Source organism: Pangasianodon hypophthalmus, chromosome 15 (assembly GCF_027358585.1).
Source record: "Pangasianodon hypophthalmus isolate fPanHyp1 chromosome 15, fPanHyp1.pri, whole genome shotgun sequence".
Taxonomy (NCBI): domain Eukaryota; kingdom Metazoa; phylum Chordata; class Actinopteri; order Siluriformes; family Pangasiidae; genus Pangasianodon; species Pangasianodon hypophthalmus.
In genome coordinates this window covers 14,681,150-14,700,859 of record NC_069724.1, presented here as the reverse complement: position 1 = coordinate 14,700,859, position 19,710 = coordinate 14,681,150, and the positions used below count along the sequence as shown (strand labels likewise).

The following is a 19,710-nucleotide window of genomic DNA, read 5'->3' as shown; positions in this document are numbered from 1 at the left end:
TGTAATGGCGAAACCAAAATGTGTATTTAGAAGACAGGACAAACAAAAAATTAAGCAATGATCAAAAATGACTGAATGGACATAATACAGCAAATAACAGAACAGAGTAGTGTGAATTCATGATTAAACAGAGAAAACTGGCAGTTTGGCTTACAATCATTGCCACATTCTGTTAAGTGTTAAAAACTTTAACCCTTATCAGAACATAGCTACAACACATCTCCTCCTTCGCTAGACTACATTTGAAAAGTGAGAGGGATCCAAATAAGTTTCATACTGCAATTGACAACAAGCAGTAGTTCCCATGGTTTCATTTATTTGTTAATTAGAGAGCAAAATAAAAAGTGCATTTAGTTTAAAGACCAAGACCGAGAGCACACACACTGGTAGAAAACGGTTTATCTGCAAGTAAAGAAACACCAAAAAAAGGAAAAGAATCTGAAATGTTAAAAAGTGTGTTACCGATTAATTTGTTTATAATTTTAAAAAGGCGTGAATTTTTGACCTTGTATTATTCCTAACATTCATTAGATTGCATGTGGTTTAACTTATAGTACTATAACTTCTATTATATACTATCTATTATATCTATTATAAACTTCTATTATAACTATTCTCAGTTGAATGAATTAGCCAGCTATTATGAACTGAACAGTACATGAAAACTTTGAGTGCTAGCAATAACAAAATACAGTCAGGTCCATAAATATTGGGACATCGACACAATTCTAACATTTTTGGCTCTATACACCACCACAATGGATTTCAAATGAAACGAACAAGATGTGCTTTAACTGCAGACTGTCAGCTTTAATTTGAGGGTATTTACATCCAAATCAGGTGAACGGTGTAGGAATTACAACAGTTTGCATATGTGCCTCCCGCTTGTTAAGGGACCAAAAGTGATGGGACAATTGGCTTCTCAGCTGTTCCATGGCCAGTTGTGTGTTATTCCCTCATTATCCCAATTACAATGAGCAGATAAAAGGTCCAGAGTTCATTTCAAGTGTGCTATTTGCATTTGGAATCTGTTGCTGTCAACTCTCAAGATGAGATCCAAAGGGCTGTCACTATCAGTGAAGCAAGCCATCATTAGGCTGAAAAAACAAAACAAACCCATCAGAGAGATAGCAAAAACATTAGGCGTGGCCAAAACAACTGTTTGGAACATTCTTAAAAAGAAGGAATGCACCGGTGAGCTCAGCAACACCAAAAGACCCAGAAGACCACGGAAAACAAATGTGGTGGATGACGAAGAATTCTTTCCCTGGTGAAGAAAACACCCTTCACAACAGTTGGCCAGATCAAGAACACTCTCCAGGAGGTAGGTGTTTGTTTGTCAAAGTCAACAATCAAGAGAAGACTTTACCAGAGTGAATACAGAGGGTTCACCACAAGATGTAAACCATTGGTGAGCCTCAAAAACAGGAAGGCCAGATTAGAGTTTGCCAAACGACATCTAAAAAAGCCTTCACAGTTCTGGAACAACATCCTATGGACAGATGAGAGCAAGATCAACTTGTACCAGAGTGATGGGAAGAGAAGAGTATGGAGAAGGAACGGAACTGCTCATGATCCTAAGCATACCACCTCATCAGTGAAGCATGGTGGTGGTAGTGTCATCGCGTGGGCATGTATGGCTGCCAATGGAACTGGTTCTTTTGTATTTATTGATGATGTGACTGCTGACAAAAGCAGCAGGATGAATTCTGAAGTGTTTCGGGCAATATTATCTGCTCATATTCAGCCAAATGCTTCAGAACTCATTGGACGGCGCTTCACAGTGCAGATGGACAATGACCCAAAGCATACTGCAAAAGCAACCAAAGAGTTTTTGAAGGGAAAGAAGTGGACTGTTATGCAATGGCCAAGTCAATCACCTGACCTGAATCTGATTGAGCATGCATTTCACTTGCTGAAGACAAAACTGAAGGGAAAATGCCCCAAGAACAAGCAGGAACTGAAGACAGTTACAGTAGAGGCCTGGCAGAGCATCACCAGGGATGAAACCCAGCGTCTGGTGATGTCTATGCGTTCCAGACTTCGGGCTGTAATTGACTGCAAAGGATTTGCAACCAAGTATTAAAAAGTGAAAGTTTGATTTATGGTTATTATTCTGTCCCATTACCTTTGGTCCCTTAACAAGTGGGAGGCACATATGCAAACTGTTGTAATTCCTGATTTGGATGTAAATACCCTCAAATTAAAGCTGACAGTCTGCAGTTAAAGCACATCTTGTTCGTTTCATTTGAAATCCATTGTGGTGGTGTATAGAGCCAAAAATGTTAGAATTGTGTCGATGTCCCAATATTTATGGACCTGACTGTACATTAGCTAGAAATGAGCTATTACAGACAGAAGAATCTACTCACCACAATTATTTCTGATCATTCCAAATTGATACATTCACAGCCTGTTACTTCACCCAGATACTTGCCAAAGCTGTAGAAAGAAATGGAAAATAAGAGAACAGCTATTGAGCCAAATATATCTTCTTGAACATTAGGGCTGCACAACACATACAATCATTATTAAAATATTTGCTATACTGATGTTGCTCTATGTAAATGAGAGCTCTTTCCAGAAAAATGAAGGCATAACTAAAGCAGCCTAATTCAGCCTAGAACTGACTACATTGCAGTAGGGGAGGTGAAAAAGCTGAGCCTCAAAAAGACTCACATTAGTTTACAGCCCTTAGTTCTATGTGTTCACAAAACTTCTGCTGATACTGGCATTCAAAAATCATAAAGCACCAGTGACATGCTGTTGTATGCTAAGCTGAGGCAGCATGCTATTTTTGAGAACATAACCAGTTGTGCTGCAGCAATAGATGACACTCTGACTAAAAGTGAACAAGGCATCTATGTGTGGCTTGTGGGATGTGTATGGCACATCCCTTTATTTCTGAGCTTAAATGAAGGATAAAGCAATCATATGGCAGTTATTTACTTACTTACTTATTTCCTTTATTGTCCACAAACGGAAATTTGTCTTTGGCATAACACATTATAACAAGACCACTACAATAAAAGACACTTACATAACAACTCTAAAAAGGTAAGATAGAATAAAATACCATACATTTCCCCAGGCAATTCCTAGGAGCATGCCATAGACAACACCCCTATCAACAGCACACTAACACTCAAAAAGTATGTATCCAAGTAATGTGTGAACAGCACAAATTTAAGCCCAAGAAGCAGATTCAAAATGGGATGAGCAAACACAAGTACAGGAAAGCAGCTGTGGTTTCAGGTATTGAAACACAACATCATGAACAAATAAAAGTAGCAATAAATGCACGAATTACTCACTCTGTGATTGACTTCTGGCAACAAGTGTACTCAAAGTAAAACAGAATAAAGGTTAAATAAAAATTTCCTAATTAAATAATTTTTTTGCTAAGCATGAAGTCCTTGGTAGCAATGGCTTTGCTCATTCACTGCTCTCTTTCTCCTTTTCGTTAGCAAGCAAAAACAATGTCACCCAACCGGCTGTGGGGAATTCAGAAACATCGAAAATACTTGTGCCTTCATAATACGTGACACTGGCCACACAAAAAGAAAAGAGGGCAAGACATTTTGAAAGCATCAGGCACATCTCAAAACTTATATAAAAGGTCTGAGTTCAAAAAAACACTACCAATCCTGAAAACACCAACACTGAAAACAATGTAAAACTTGAGAACTCCACATGTGCAAAAGTCCTTCAAAAGACAGTCTTGTGTTATGTTCACTTCCCAGTTTTCCCCTATCCAGGATACACAATACCCAGATACTGTACTAGGACATATCTGTGTATCCTGCTGCGGAGAAGCAAAGCATGCTCGCTCATTTCCTCATTTTCTGCCAGCCTGTGCTCTTCGGTTCAGCTGTTACAAGCATGCATGAAGCATTCAGTAAAGTAACTGTTGTGCTGAAAGTTCCTCATGCCAAAGCCCCCTCCCAAAACCAAAAACAAGCTGGTGACTAACATATTCTCCAAAAATCTCACAACAGACACACACCAGGAGTTGTTCTCACTTCCAGTTTAGCCTTGTTTCACGTCAGCATGAAACAACTAAGTGGAGTTTGACACAGACTTCAACAAGGTTGAAGGCCATAATTTTTTATTTTGACAGTGTTCACACATTGAAATAATAATAATGATGATAATCATAACAAGAATTGATTTTAACAATCATGGGTGGTAAAAAAAATAGCACAAAAACACACAATTTCAATTTACATTATACTTATTGTACATTATATTTAAACAGAAATCTTATTAGAGATAAGATTACAGAACACATACAGAACAAGATTCTTAGGTTAAAAGCAAAGTTTGCATCAATGTGATAACCCGTAAGTGGATTTTTGATAATGACCTGATTACTTAAAAAACATGGCTACCATCAGCCAATCAACTTTCAGCAGGCATTTGACAGGGTTACCATTGACATATTCTCAAACCTGAAATGACAGTTTCAGTTTTTGTTACATGATATTTAAATCTAGATTGGATGCATTTCTGTGTAGCTTGACATACAGAATGTTTCTATAGAGTTCTGAATTCATTCTGCTATGACACTACCTCCACCATGCTTGACCAATCAGCTCATTTGTTTTGGATCAGGAGCAGATCCTTTCTTTTTTCCACATTTTGGCCTTTTCTCCACATCGGTAGAGGTTAATCTTGGTTCCAGAATTTTTGTGGCTCATCTCTGTATTTCTTTGTGACAAGAATGTTTACCATTTTTTCTCTGCTGAGCATGGACAGTATATTAAAATGTGTTCAATGGTTTCATCTTCACGACAGTTATTTATAGGACATGTTTTGGTGGTGACATAGCAACTCCATTTCACTATACATTGCACTGCTAGTCTACCTACACTTACCAACACATTACATCTCTGATATTTTCAGATACACTATATTGCCAAAAGTTTTGGGACTTCTGCCTTTACATGCACATGAGCTTTAATGACATCCTATTCTTAATCCGTAGGGTTTAATATGGAGTTGGCCTGCCCTTTGCAGCTATAACAGCTTCAACTCTTCTGGGAAGGCTTTCCACATGGGTTAGGAGTGAGTTTATGGGAATTTCTGACCATTCTTCTAGAAGCGCATTTGTGAGGTCAGACACTGATGTTGGACGTGAAGGCCAGGCTCGCAGTCTCTGCTCTAAATCATCCCAAAGGTGTTCTATTGGGTTGAGGTCAGGACTCTGTGCAGGCCAGTCAATTTCCTCCACACCAAACTCGCTCATCCATGTCTTTATGGACCTTGCTTTGTGCACTGATGCGTAGTCATTTTGGAACAGGATGGGGCAATCCCCAAACTGTTCCCACAAAGTTGGGAGCATGAAATTGTCCAAAATGTCTTGGTATGCTGAAGCATTAAGAGTTCCTTTCACTGGAACTAAGGGGCCAAGCCCAACCCCTGAAAAACAACCCCACACCATAATCCCCCCTCCACCAAACTTTACACTTGGCACAATGCAGTCAGGCAAGTACCGTTCTCCTGGCAACCGCCAAACCCAGACTCATCCATTGGATTGCCAGACAGAGAAGCATGATTCGACACTCCAGAGAACACGTCTCCACTGCTCTAGAGTCCAGTGGCGGCGTGCTTTACACCACCGCATCCGACGCTTTGCATTGCCCTTGGTGACGTAAGGCTTGGATGCAGCTGCTCGGCCATGGAAACCCATTCCATGAAGCTCTCTACACACTGTTCTTGAGCTAATCTGAAGGCCACACGAAGTTTGGAGGTCTGTAGCTATTGACTCTGCAGGAAGTTGGTGACTTCTGCGCTCTGTGCGCCTCAGCATGCGCTGACCCCTCTCTGTGATTTTACGTGGCCTACCACTTCATGGCTAAGTTGCTGTTGTTCCCAATTGCTTCCACTTTGTTATAATACCACTAACAGTTGACCGTGGAATAGTTAATAGTGAGGAAATTTCAAGAATGGACTTTTTGAACAGGTGGCAACCTATCACGGTACCACGCTTGAATTCACTGAGCTCCTGAGAGCGACCCATTCTTTCACAAATGTTTGTAGAAGCATTCTGCATGCCTAGGTGCTTGATTTTACACACCTGAATTCAATAATTTGGAGGGGTGTCCCAATACTTTTGGCAGTATAGTGTATTTCTTTTGTCTGTATGTTTTTTTTTTTGTTTTTTTTTTATACACTCAACACTCTCAGTTAGTGTAAAGGGTTTATGCTGGAAGATCCTGCCATACTCTTTTTCATTTATTTTTTTAATAAATGGTTTTATTTTACAGGTTTAACCAATTCATTTTTAAGCTTTAAAGTCACCATATTCCATTAAAAAAAATGAAACTTGTCTCGCTCTTCCTCTTTTCTTACACCATATTTTCATATCACCTATCCAGTCTGCGATTCTATTCATAGCTTGTGTCACATTCTTACAAAATGCTGCGCATGTTCCCCAAATGAAGTGCATGCACATTTTGTTCAGTCGACTTATGGAATGAAAAACAAACATATATTTAACAGTAGAGCTGTGCTACAGCCCATCCACACAGTTTCTGTTTTATTTGGATTTAATTTGGCCCCTGAGATTTTCTAGCAACAATTTTAAAGTGTTCATTTATTACACAGAGTTCCTTTTAGTTGTTTTTTTTTTTATAAAGACAATTATGTCATCCACGTAAGCAGATGTCTTTGTTTCATTTGTCGCAGTAATGCTTGTATTTTCAAATCTTTTTAACTTTGTAATCAGTGCTCTACTACATAAAACACAGAGACCTGCACTTAATGGGCAGCCTTGTTTCACACCTCTGTGAACTTCAAATTCAAATTAAATACCCATTGACATTTATTTGTTTTTTAATCTTTCAATTTCTTATATAACATATAACTTGGCAGAACTGTTCAATGTCTGGTTGCTGGTACACCACTATTTTTATTTTTTTTTTCCCTCCCAGGACATCCCAAATTGTTCTACTGGCTATGCCCAATGCTTGTGCAATGGCTCTGATCAATTTTCCCTCTTTTCTCAGCTTCAGAATGGCTTGTTGTTCTCACATAGACAGCTCTCTGGTCTTCATGATAATTTATCCTTTTTAACAACAAATGCAGTCTTCACAGGTGAAACCCAGGGCTCAAACCAATACACTGTGTTCCAAATGATTATGCAAATACAATTTCAATTAAACAAACATTTGATTTTTATTTTTTCAATTAAAATTTTCAATTGCGCTGCTTCTCCTGTCAGTTTACATCACTGACATCAATCTCAGACAGGTTTGGTAATTAGTTTGCCAGGTGAGCCAACTGCTGAAACTACTTAAGGAGGTTGGTCCACATTATGAAGCAAGGTTTATTGCAATATGGGGAAAAAGAAAGATCTTCCTGCAGATGAAAAGCGTGAAATAGTGCAGTATCTTGCAAAAGGTACTGGATATTTCACGAAAAATTAAGAGAGATCATCGTACTGTGAAAAGATTTGTGTTTGATTAAGAATGCAGACGGGTTCGTTCAGATAAAGGCATATTAAGGAAAGTTTCTGTAAGGCAAATTCATCGTATTAAGAGAGCAGCTGTGAAAAATCCACTGATGAGTAGCAAACAGGTATTTGACGCTGCTGGTGCCTCTGGAGTCCCAAGAACTTCTCGATGCAGGATCCTCCAGAGGATTGCTGCTGTGCGTAAAGCTGTATTTCGGCCACCCTTAACCAATGCCCAAAAGAAGAAACAATTGCAGTGGGCTCAGAAATATATGAAGACTATTTTTCAAACTGTTCTATTCACTGATGAATGCCGTGCTACACTGGATGGTCCAGATGGATGGAGTTCTGGATGGTTGGTGGATGGCCACCATGTCCCAACAAGGCTGCAACGTCAGCAAAGAGGTGGTGGAGTGATGTTTTGGGCTGGAATCATAGGAAGTGAGTTGGTAGGCCCCTTTAAGGTGCCTGAAGGTGTCAAAATGACATCAGCAAAATATGTGGAGTTCCTAACTGCCCATTTCCTGCCATGGTATAAAAAGAAGAACCATGCCTTCCGGAGTAAAATCATTTTCATGCAAGACAATGCACCATCCCATGCTGCAAAAAAAAACAGTGACGCCTTGGCTGCTATGGGCATAAAGGGAGAAAAAAAATCATAGGTTGGCCACCATCATCCCCTGACCTCAACCCTATTGAGAACCTGTGGAGCATCCTTAAAATGAAGCTCTATGAGGGTAGATGGCAGTTTACCTCTAAACAGCAGCTCTGGGAGGCAATTCTGGCATCCTCAAATGAAATACAGGCAGAAACTATACACAGACTTACAACTTCAATGGATGAGAGAGTTGTTAAGGTGATATCAAAGAAGGGCTCCTATGATAATATGTAACTTGATCTGTAAAGATGTTTTTTGATTGAAATAGCTTTGATTTGAGAAAAACAACCTCCTAATGCAAAAAAAATACAAAAGATTTTTTTTTCAATCTTTTAGAAACTAAGTGTTTTGAAATGCTGTTTTGCATAATAATTTGGAACACTGCATTTTAAGTTATTTTGCAAAAAGATGCCATTGTCATCATTGGTAATTTTGTTTAATAAAATCCAGATTACAATATAATTGTTGAGGAATGACAAATCCTATTGACTGCCAAATATATAGACTTTTTAGGAAAAAATTAACAAAAACAGCAATGCATAATAGTTTGGAACACAGTGTAGTAAACATTCAGAGCTAATGACTATCTAAACCATCAGTCATACAGGACATACCTGGGCAAAAAAAAAAAAAACACCTGCCAGTAACACATTCCAATATTTTTGATCACTTGAAAAATGGGTGGGTTCAAACAAAAGGTGCCATGTTGTTTAACACATCTAGATGTAGATCTCAAACACAAATATCTTCAGTGTATAGCAAAACCAAAAGAATTAGCCTTGCTGTTCCAGTGCTTTCTGAGGGGACTGTAGTACACCAACATAATACAGCTTGGATACACCAAGTACTGTTGTTTTAGTTGGACAACTATGCTAAAGGTTCCATGACAGAAAAGTGTTGTGCATAAAATACAACACTACAAAGATATTTTTTTGCCTCCTCTTCATATAAAACCTGAAACTTTTTGTGAATACAAAGAAGAAGGTGAAGGATTTCAATACTTAAAATAACCCCAAATAATTCATGCCAAGAGAAAGGAAGGAATATTTGTTGGTCCACAAATCTAACAGGTCATTAACTACAGGCAGTTTGTAGAACTTTGTTACATCTTTTTTGAAGTGAGAAGAATTAGGACTTGATGGGCAAGTTTGAGAGAGAGCAGTGTTATGTTATGTTTTTTTTGCCAAAGTTTTCCAGTTTGGCAACTTTAACTGAAACAATTATACTTAAACAAAAAAAATAAATACTTCAATAAAAAAAAAAAATTAATAAAAAAAAAAAAAAAAAAAAAAAAAAAACTTTTTTTTTTTTGTTTTTGTTGGGGCAATCAGTGAAGAACACAGTGAAAGGTTTCACCAAGACATTGTGACAATGGAAAATGGCAGCAGGGCAACTGGAATCCATCATTGCTGGCTGAATAACAGCAAAAAATCAGCAACAAAACATTTTTAGGTCAGTGGAACTAGTGCAATATGTTAGCACTATCATGTGATTAAACACGTTCAAGTAAATTCTATGGTTCTACAAAATCCTACATGATACAAACAATCTGAATTTATATTTACGTTCAATTTGAAGAGCTCTGTCAAGATCACCAGAAACATCTGGGTAAGCAATACTTTTGTAATATATTGTTGTCCAGTGATCATCAGATATCACTGCCTGAAAATGACATCACCCAGCCTTTCCCAGGCTGTGTGCTTCAACCAATTATTAACTTAAGGTGGAGTAACACATGTTACTCTATAAACAGGTGTAACCCCACCCCAAGCTGCAGGTTGCTGTCATGTCCATATTGACCACAGTCCCCTCTACCAGAAGAAAATGCATCTTATGCGTCCTGTATCTTTTACAGTGCGGGAAATAAGAATTCAACTGTCAGCAGTTTTTTAAATCAATCATATTTTCAGTGCAGCTATTCACATGAAATGTAGATCAAACATTGTTATTAACTCAGTAAAACTACACAGCTAAAGAAATTGTAATATTCCAATCCATAAAAAAAGTTATTTGCAGTAAAGTGGAATGACACACAAAAAAAGTATTGAACCCAGTAAGAAAAACCACTAAACCAGCTGATCCCACTAATTAGCTCTCCTACCTGTGCTAATTAGAATCAGCTGGGTTAGTCCATGTTAATAGGTTAGTACTTAATACTGCCACTCTTTGAAAATAGGGTACCCACCTCTGAATGCAAGTAAACAAATCATTTGCCACCATGCTGTCACACAAGCAACATCTCATGATGGGTAGAGACAAAGAGCTCTCCCAAGACATTCACAGCAAGATCGTTGAGCAGCATAGCAATGGTACTAGTTACCGAAAGATTTCTCAACTCCTAAATATTCCTATAAGCACCACTGGGGCCATTATCTGCAAGTGGAAGGAAAATCAGCTAGCCACACACACATAGTTCACAGTTCTTAGCAAAATTTATTAATCCTAATCAGTTGCTCTATCTGGTCCTAAAATGTAAGGAAGAATTCGAATGTTAAGAATTCTGAAGGGATTTTACAGCAGTTTCATATCATTCCAAAAGATTAGTTCTATCTAGGTCACGTGTGTCAGACTCAGTGCCCACGGGCCAAACACGGTCCACTGCCTCTATTCATTTGGCCTGCGTAAACTTTCAAAAAATAATACTGAACTGGCCCTTTGTACACTACTTCTCAGCATTCTTAAAGAGACACTCCAGCCAAAATTTATTATTTAACAATCGATACTTGTAAACATGCCATGCCAAGTAGTCCATCTCTTGTAAACATGCCTACTTGCACCTTACAGTAATAATGCATTTGGCTCTATAGCAAGATTATTCCGGTTTGAATACTTGGCAAACCACCTCCTGATTATGTATCTCAGTGGTTGATGCAAAATTTTAAAAACTACAACGGTTATGGTGGATATGTGGGAGGATGGTGGGAGGGAAAATGGGGATGATGGGAGGGGAATGAGGAGAGAAGGGGGAAGTGGGTGGGTGGTGCTCACTAGATAATGGCAATCTCAGGAAAGCAAGATGGCTAGTTGGCACCTGCTAATAAAAAAATCACTTTGCTTTGCAAGTCAATTATTGTGATGTTGTGAATGGATTACTCAAGTGGCAGAAATGACTCAACGGATAAGGAAGTTACTGTTGCACAGTGACCTCCAACTATACATGCTCGAGCCAGAATATTCAGAAGAAGAACTGCACCAGCGAGAAGAGCAACAAGAGGCAACCAGAGAGCAACTGTGGGGCTTTCAAAATTACACTGAGCCAAATAACTGATGTTAGCAACAACACATGCTACCATCACATTAGCTACCAATGTTACATGATTGTCTACCTTTGTGTTAGTGCCTTACTAGCCATCTTAGTAGTACTTACAAGGGTGAGGACAAAACTAGCTCACCTACCACTGTTCAGCCCCTTTTGTTACACTGAAATCCAAGTAGCTACCCAAACAGATGCTATAAACTCTTTGGTAAGCTGAAGTTAGATAGTTTAATGTCCATTATAGGCAACTCCTCAGTAAGAACACAACTGATGTAGAGCTCCATAGATTTGTTAAAGCAATATGAATTAGGGGTAAATCCACCTCAAATCACCAGATTTTAAAAACTTTTTCCCTGACTGACCATCTCAGATTTTCTTCATACTTTCTGAAAATAATATCATTATTCACAATAAACTGTGGGCAATAATTCAGACTTGTATCTGCATTAGTTTTTGAGATATAGAGGCTGTAAAAATGGGGCGTGGCCCTAATTTTACTGTAAAAATGAGTGCTACAGAAAAATCATTACTTTTGACCTATTCAAGCTAGATGCATGAAATTTTCAGAGATTGTTGTCTAGTATAAGATGTCTAGTTTCTAAAATAGAAGGTGCGCAGTTACATATTTGCCAATTTATGGCCTGATGCATATTGTAAAAAATATATTCTTTTGTGCTTTGGAGCAAAATTTACCCTCTAAATCTCCAGACTATAGCCCATCAGATCTTTCCAATTTTCATATCTATTACTCATGTTATAGCTTTTTTTTTTTTTTAGCAAATAAGTATATGTCTGAAAGAACTCAAACTTTCTAATTTATTACATGTTAAATTTTTTTTTTTTTTAAATCCAAAGGCATATTGACCATGTATGACACAGTCTATAATTAAAACAACTTATACTACTTGAAAAAGCAAAAGCTAGCCTTTTGCCTTCTCTACCTGATTATGTACAGCTCACAAGTTCTTTGCCAACCTCCAGACCAAACTGCAACACAGACTTGGGCTACTAATGCATTTATTTGTTGCTTTTACTATGACAGTTGGTCTCATAAATGAAACATTTTTTTCCATGATGCAAGTGAAAAATTTATATCGTTGTGCATGTCCCCTACAGGACAGGGATGTTCAAATTTAAAGCATTTGAAAGCTTTGAACCACCTAAAAATTGGGTGGTCTGCCACCAGAGGTGCTATTTTCTAAATCTAACACATGTAGATGTAAATATCAGGAAATGAAAGCTAAAATTCTTATCTATCGTCTCATAATCACCTTTTGATGTCAAACTCAAATGTTTTCAGTGTATAGCAAAAACAATACAATTCGCCTTGCTGTTCCAATACTTTTGGAGAGAAATGTGTAACCTGTACATTAGAGGTATACTTACAACAGTATGATATAGCATATCCAGTCCAGTTCCCAAACTTAATTCAGACCATTTTGTCATCAATATTAAGGTCATTTTAATATAATTCCATAGCTCACAGATGCAATCAGCATAATAGTAGACGACCTCTCATAGTGTGACTATATTACATTTGAGCCCGTTTTACTGTCAGCTTTTGGAGAAAATCCACCAAAATGTTTGCTATATTGCTATATTATAGACATAAATCACTGGTATTTGCGTGGCTCTAATTATGAAATATTCCATAGTTCACAGATGCAATCAGAATATTATAGTAGAGGATCTCCAATAGTGTTACCATTCTTTTCATTCATTTTGGGAGAAAGGCCAGCTTAAACTTAGCCTTTGCAGATATATTATGGACATCGATTACTCATTTGAGTGTGTCTAATTATAACATATTCCATAGTTCATAGATGCAATCAGCATAATATAGTAGAGGACCTCCCTTAATTTGACCACACTAAATTTGAGCCCAATTTAATGTCCTACCTTAAACTTTGCTATATTGCTATATGATAAACATCAATAACTAATATTCGGGTTCAGTCAGCACAATATAGTAAGGGATGTTGAGGCCATGCTACTGTCAATTTCTGAAGAAAACTCACCTTAAAGGTCTTCGATATTGCTATATTCTATGCATCAACAACTGGTATTCAGGTGCCTCTAATTCTGAAATATTCCATAGTTCATAGATATAATCAGGATAATATAGTAAAGGACCTCCCAGACTGTGGACTTACTAAATTTGAGCCCATTTTACTGTGAAATTTTGGAGAAAATCCATCTTTAACTTCGCCTTTATAGAAATCAATAACTGGCAAGCTAGTTGTGGTGGCTCACTGTTTAAAGTTTTGAGTTATAGATCTTCTTCAGCAAGACCCTTAACCTTCAGCTTACTTGTCAGCAGTTTTTTTTACAGTGAATGATCAGTACAAGATTTTGAGGTAGTCCATAAAGTTTGGGGTATGGGTATCGAAAGGGTGCAGATAAGCTCAAGTAGCCATTTTTCAGGAACCAAAAGTCTAATCAAAATTTGGTGTACTGCATCATTATGCTACTCTGTACCAATATTTTAACTGGATTACTTTAAAAACATGGCCACCGTCAGCCAGTCAGCTTTCAGCAGGCATTTCACATGGTTAGCATTAAGCTATTGGCAGCTATTGTTATCTGATTTATAAAGTTTTTATCATTAGTGATTATTAGTGAACACTACTGTTATTCGATTTACATAATTAGAGATTGCGCATTGCGCAACAATTTTGTTATTCGATTTATATTAAATTTTACTATTAGTAACTATGCAATGTGCAACACTATTGCTAACCAATTTATGTTATTTTTCATCTTCATCTTATTAATTTTATTATTATTAGTGCAATGCACAACACTATTGCTATCCAATTTATATTTCTTCTTTGTATTATTATTATTATTATTATTAATTGTGCAATGTGCAACACTACTGTTATCTATTATATACTACTGATTGTGCATTGCAAAGCAATTCATTGATTAATTCTGAACCAATCGGCAATTTGGAACATTTACTTCCGCCCACAGAATTTTTTTTATTAATTTGCATAATATGTGAAACATTCTTTCAAGTCCTAGAATTTTTTCCTATCTTCACAAAGTGTCAGTAGTGTCAAAACACTCAGTGGAGCTTCTTTCTCAAGAATTTTCAAAAATATATGCTGCAATTTGTAAAAAATATGGCCTAATGGGGTGGAACGTATTTCACTCACACATCTGTAACTTAAGATTCCTTGCACAGATTAAACTTGAATAGCCAATTCAGCACAAGGTTCTGCGGACGTAGGCAGTGTGAGGTGTGGTCATCAATGGGGTGGAATTAAGTTCAGATAACATTTTCTCAAGAACCATGAGTCGAATCAAGCTGAAAAGTGGCTATTTGATGATGATATGGTTACTTCTCTAATATGGAATGTATTGGCCAATCAGATCTCAGCAGGCATTTGATAGGGTGAGCAATTGTCACAAATCTTGAATGGTAGATACCCGAGATACCCTCGCAACTGCATAGCAAAACCGTAGCAGTCATAACACATGAGAAAAGAGATAGATTTGAACAAAATCGTAATGGTGTAGTCAGGTCTAGATTCTGAGGCAGATTGCTAAAGTTGGGGTGTGGTCATCCATATGGGGTGGCTTTATGTTTAAACACATTTTGCTCACAAATTGGACCACAAATTTTTTTTTTTAAGCTATACAATGGAGACATTTGAGTCTGAGATCAAAAAGATAAATATGAGATGATAGATAAGATTTTCAGCCTTCATTTTTACATCTAGATGTGTTAAATAACTTATGGCATCTTTGGTGGCAGACCACCCAATTTTTAGGTGACCAAAGTTATTGGAACAGATCATCTCAAAGTAAATAACCCTTAATATTTGGTTGCATATCCACTGCTTGCAATAACAGCATCAAACAGGCAACCAACTTATATCATCAAACTGCATTCTTCTTTTGTGATGCTTTTCCAGGCTGGTATCGCAGCTTCTTTCAGTTGTTGCTTGTTTTGTGGGGTTTCTTCCTTCAGTCTCCTCTTTAGGAGGTGAAATGTATGATCAGTTGGGTTAAGGTCCAGTGATTGACTTGGCCAGTCCACTTTTTTCCCCTGATGAAGTCCTTTGTTGTGTTGGCAGAGTGTTTTGGCTCATTGTCTTGCAGCATGATGAAGTTACTCCCAATAAGATTGGACTGCTTTTGCAATGGTGCTGATCGATTTTCCCTCTTTTCTCTGCTTCAAAATGGCTTGCTCTTCTCCCATACCTTTCTGGTCTTCATATTGATTTATCCGTTTTAACAACAAATGCAGTCTTCACAGGCAAAACTCTGGCTCAAACCAAGAGTAGACATTGAGAGCTATTAATTGTTTAAACAATCAATCTATCAGGGCACACCTGGGCAACAAGAAACACCTGTCAGTCACATGTTCCAATAGTTTTGATCTCTTAAAAAATGGGTGGATTCAGACAAAAGGTGCCATTTTCTATGTTGTTTAACACATCAAGATGTAAATATCTGGAAATAAAAGCTGAATCTGAAATTCTGATCTATCATCTCATATTCATCTTTTGATCTCAAACCTGAATGTCTTCAATGTATAGCAAAAACTCTTGTTTTCAAATATTTTTGGAGGGTGCTATATGTGCTCCTCCTGGAAGGTTTAGGAATATGAAGCTATATGGCTCCAATAAATAGCCAGAATAATAATAATTGTACAATAATGAGCCTAATATTTGAAAAGTATGTTCATAAATGAAATATGTGATGAGGGGCTCCTTTGCTTTCATTTTATACTTAAAGGGGTCCCTGACATTTCTGTGCCCTGTTCTGTTTGGCCTGAGGTTATTTTATAGTTCTGAAATTTTGTCAAGTTCTTTTTTAGTTGTATTTTTTATATTTATGCATATACGTATTTGAAATACAGGAATGTATAAAACCCTAATAGTTTAATCACTTTGACTGTAATAAAAAAAAAATTTTAAAAAAAGTACACACCGGCATATCATTTATCGATGGCTCTAATATAGCCATATATAGGCAACATTTAAGGTGGATTTTCTCAAAAAAGTTGACGGTAAAATGCCCCAGAATATTAGTTTGTGAAGTCTTTAATATAGCCCTACATGCAAAGTTTAAGATGGATTTTAAATCAGATCGAATTTAATATAATCACACTATGGGAGGTCCTCTACTATATTATGCTGATGGCATCTATGAACTATAGAATATTTCATAATTAGAGCCATCCAAATACCAGTTATGGATGTCTAGAATATACCAATATAGGCAAAGTTTAAGGTGGGTTTTCTCAAAAAATTTGACAGTAACACAGGCTCAAATGTAATATAGTCACACTAAAGGAGGCTTTAGTGTGACTATATTACACTAATTACTAAATAAATAAATAGTATATTATTTATTATGCTGATTGTATCTATGAACTGTAGAATGTTTACTTATATGAAGTGAAGTGAAGTGACTTGTGGCCAAGTATGGCGACCCATACTTGGAATTTGTGCTCTGCATTTAACCCATCCAAGTGCACACACACAGTAGTGAACACAAACACACACCATGAACACACACCCGGAGCAGTGGGCAGCCTTTTTTGCTGCGGCGCCCGGGGAGCAGTTGGGGGTTCGGTGCCTTGCTCAAGGGTCTCACTCAATCGTGATATTGAGGGTGGAAGAGAGCGCTGGTCATTCACTCTCCCCACCTACAATCCCTGCCGGACCTGAGACTTGAACCCACAACCTTCAGGTTCACCTTCAGGTTGCAAGTCCGACTCTCAAATTTAATATGCTCAAACTATGGAAGGTCTATTAGTATACTATGCTGATTGCATCTATGAACTATAATAGTTTAATATTTGATCCAGTGGATCTAAACAAACAAATAAATAAATAAAAATGTGTGCACATTAAACTTTCTATACCACACAATTTGTCAAAAATATTCAACCCCAGCCACTATCAGACAGCAGCTTTATTACACTGAAAAATTGTAAGCAGTGTAAGATATTTAATAAATAATGCCTACAATAATAATTACTATATAATTATGAGCAATGTATATCTTAGTGTTAAATTAATACACTATTTTATATATATATATATATATATATATATATATATATATATAAAAATTTCATTTTTAAACATCATGAATCTTTTGAAGGACTTTTTAAAAGACCCTTTTGGCTTTCCATACTCACTGCTTCGCCTCGCGTACATTTCAGGGTCTTAGAGCAAGACCAAGAAACTGCGACTGTCTGATGGCGACACCGCAATAGCAAAGAAGCAAACAGCGGAGGCGATGACGGTTAGAGCTAAAGGCGAGACCCAAGTCAAAAGGTGTATGCAAAAAGCAAAAATGTATGATAAAGGTATTGTCAAGAATGGTTTTGGAAAACATAATTTATTTCTTCGTCAAAAGCCTGTCAAATACGGTCTCTTTTCTGTGGCGCTTTAAATCATGACTAAATATGCAATATGTTCCTGGGCGTTATATGGCTATAACAATATTACTGTTCTATCACACGTTTGCAGCTTACAACACAACTGCTACAAATCTAAATTAATCTCATCATACATTAATTAATGTTAATGTCAGGGACTTTTATATGTCAACATCGTTTGTTATTCATTTGATGGCAGTCGGTTTGGAGTTGCTGAGAGATGAGCACGTACCTCTGCTCTGCGCCGTAATGGGTTCGGGCGTTTAAACGGTTGCTGTGGTAAAAAAATCCATTGAAAATTGTTATTCAGCAGGGAAATGGGGCTCCGAGATTTAAAACAAAGCTAAAATCTCCGGCTCCTGACGCTTTAGAAACAGGGAACTTCCAGACACCACATTGTCGATTACAGTAAACTCTGATTTTTCGGTCCATACCCAAGTATTTTTACTACTTAGTATCGTGTACAAAAACTCGGTATAAAGAAGACAGCTAAGTGAGTGTTGCGCTCGGCATGAAAATTCTCCATGACTATCTCGTTTAAAATAAATTATGTGCTTGTCCCTGTTTGCCAAGTCTAAACCCGACAGATAGGTTTCTCCGAGTCTCGAATTTTCAAAGCAGTAGTTCTTCGAAACAACGTTCCGGTGTATCGAGAATAGTTGCCGCCGTGAAATGGTGATGCGAGATTCTCGCAGGTTCAACTTCTCACATGTAAAACTGTCAGTGTTGAAAGTTGACGCTGTTGAACATAAACCTGTGTTTTAATGTTTATGCATCTAGTTATGTAGCCTCTTCTGCTGGTCGGAATCAAGACAAACGACTCAAAGAGGGTAACTTCCTGGCTGCTAACGAGAGTTTGCCAGGCAGCTTTATCTGAATAGCCTTAGAGCTGACGTAACAGATACAGCTTTTTCCTGGGGACGCTGCTGTCAAGACGATTATCGGTACAACTTCCGCCGGAAGTAGTAGCGCAACGTTGACTGGCTTGCGCTGACGGCTGTAAGTGTTGTTTATGTCATGACTCGTTGTAATCGGAGAATGCGGAAGTGACGCGTGTCGTGGGGTAACCGATAGTTCCAGCACTGACTGCTTATTCATTTCGCTGTTTCTCAAACACATTGGCTGGTAAGTTGATGAAATCACTGCATTTTTTGACAGTTTAACGCATTAGCTGACCTCTCATGAATCTAGTCACTAGTGGTATTGTATGTAGCCAGCTTTAGTTAACGTATATCGTTAGATAACATGGCTAGCTTGTATCTAGCAAGGTTGTTCCTTGGTTAATTCAGTTATTACACACATCGTTTGTTAGACAGTGCATGAGTGACGGGTGATAAGATCAGCAGCATAAATGTGAATGCATTATAACTTTCATGAAGTTAGGATTTATTGAAGGACTGTTAAATTGTATTAGTTTTAGCTCGGTTTACTAATACGGTACGGTCTTGTATTAAGTGTTGTTAACTTTAACGACACATCTAATCACCGAAGACAAACTTTGAATGTTAACGAACGCCAATTAAACTGAGATAAATGTAGGCCAACTGACTTTTGGTTATGGTAGATAGTGAAGTGTTGCTCACGCTAGCTAACTGCAATTAGAATCTAAGAATCTAACTAGTTGTTATCTAACGATAAACGCTAACTAAAGCTGGCTATATAAAATACCACAATTGTCTAGATTCATAAGAGGTCAGCTACTGCGATAAAATGCGTTAATGGCAAAAAATGCAGTGATTGTCAGCTTACCAGCGAGTGTGTTTGGGGAAACACTGAAACGAATGGGATTCAGTGCTGGAACTATTCAGTGTTTGGAACTATCGGTTGCTCCACAACACGCATCAGTTCCGCATTCTCCGATTTCAAAAGTAGTCTATGACAGTGTCGCAACTCTCTTTTTCAACGGCGCTAGTTGGACTACTTTATCGCGCGTG

The 19,710-nt window shown here is 37.5% G+C and overlaps 1 protein-coding gene across 8 annotated transcripts in view; it reads right to left on the bottom strand.

Moving 5' to 3' along the window:
• Positions 1 to 18,732, bottom strand: part of rapgef6 (Rap guanine nucleotide exchange factor (GEF) 6) — a 127,985-nt gene extending 109,253 nt beyond the window's left edge. For 5 of the 8 annotated variants that reach the window (XM_026940958.3, XM_026940961.3, XM_026940960.3 and 2 more), the window contains exons 1-2: positions 18,009 to 18,728; positions 2,373 to 2,442 (exon numbers count right to left, since the gene is read on the bottom strand). The gene's annotated coding sequence lies outside the window, so the exon portion shown is untranslated. Of the gene's footprint in view, positions 1 to 2,372; positions 2,443 to 3,314; positions 4,123 to 18,008 lie in introns of those variants that run through there. The other 3 variants (XM_053240174.1, XM_026940964.3, XM_026940959.3) reach the window with 3 other exon arrangements.
• Positions 18,733 to 19,710: the final 978 nt, after the last annotated feature.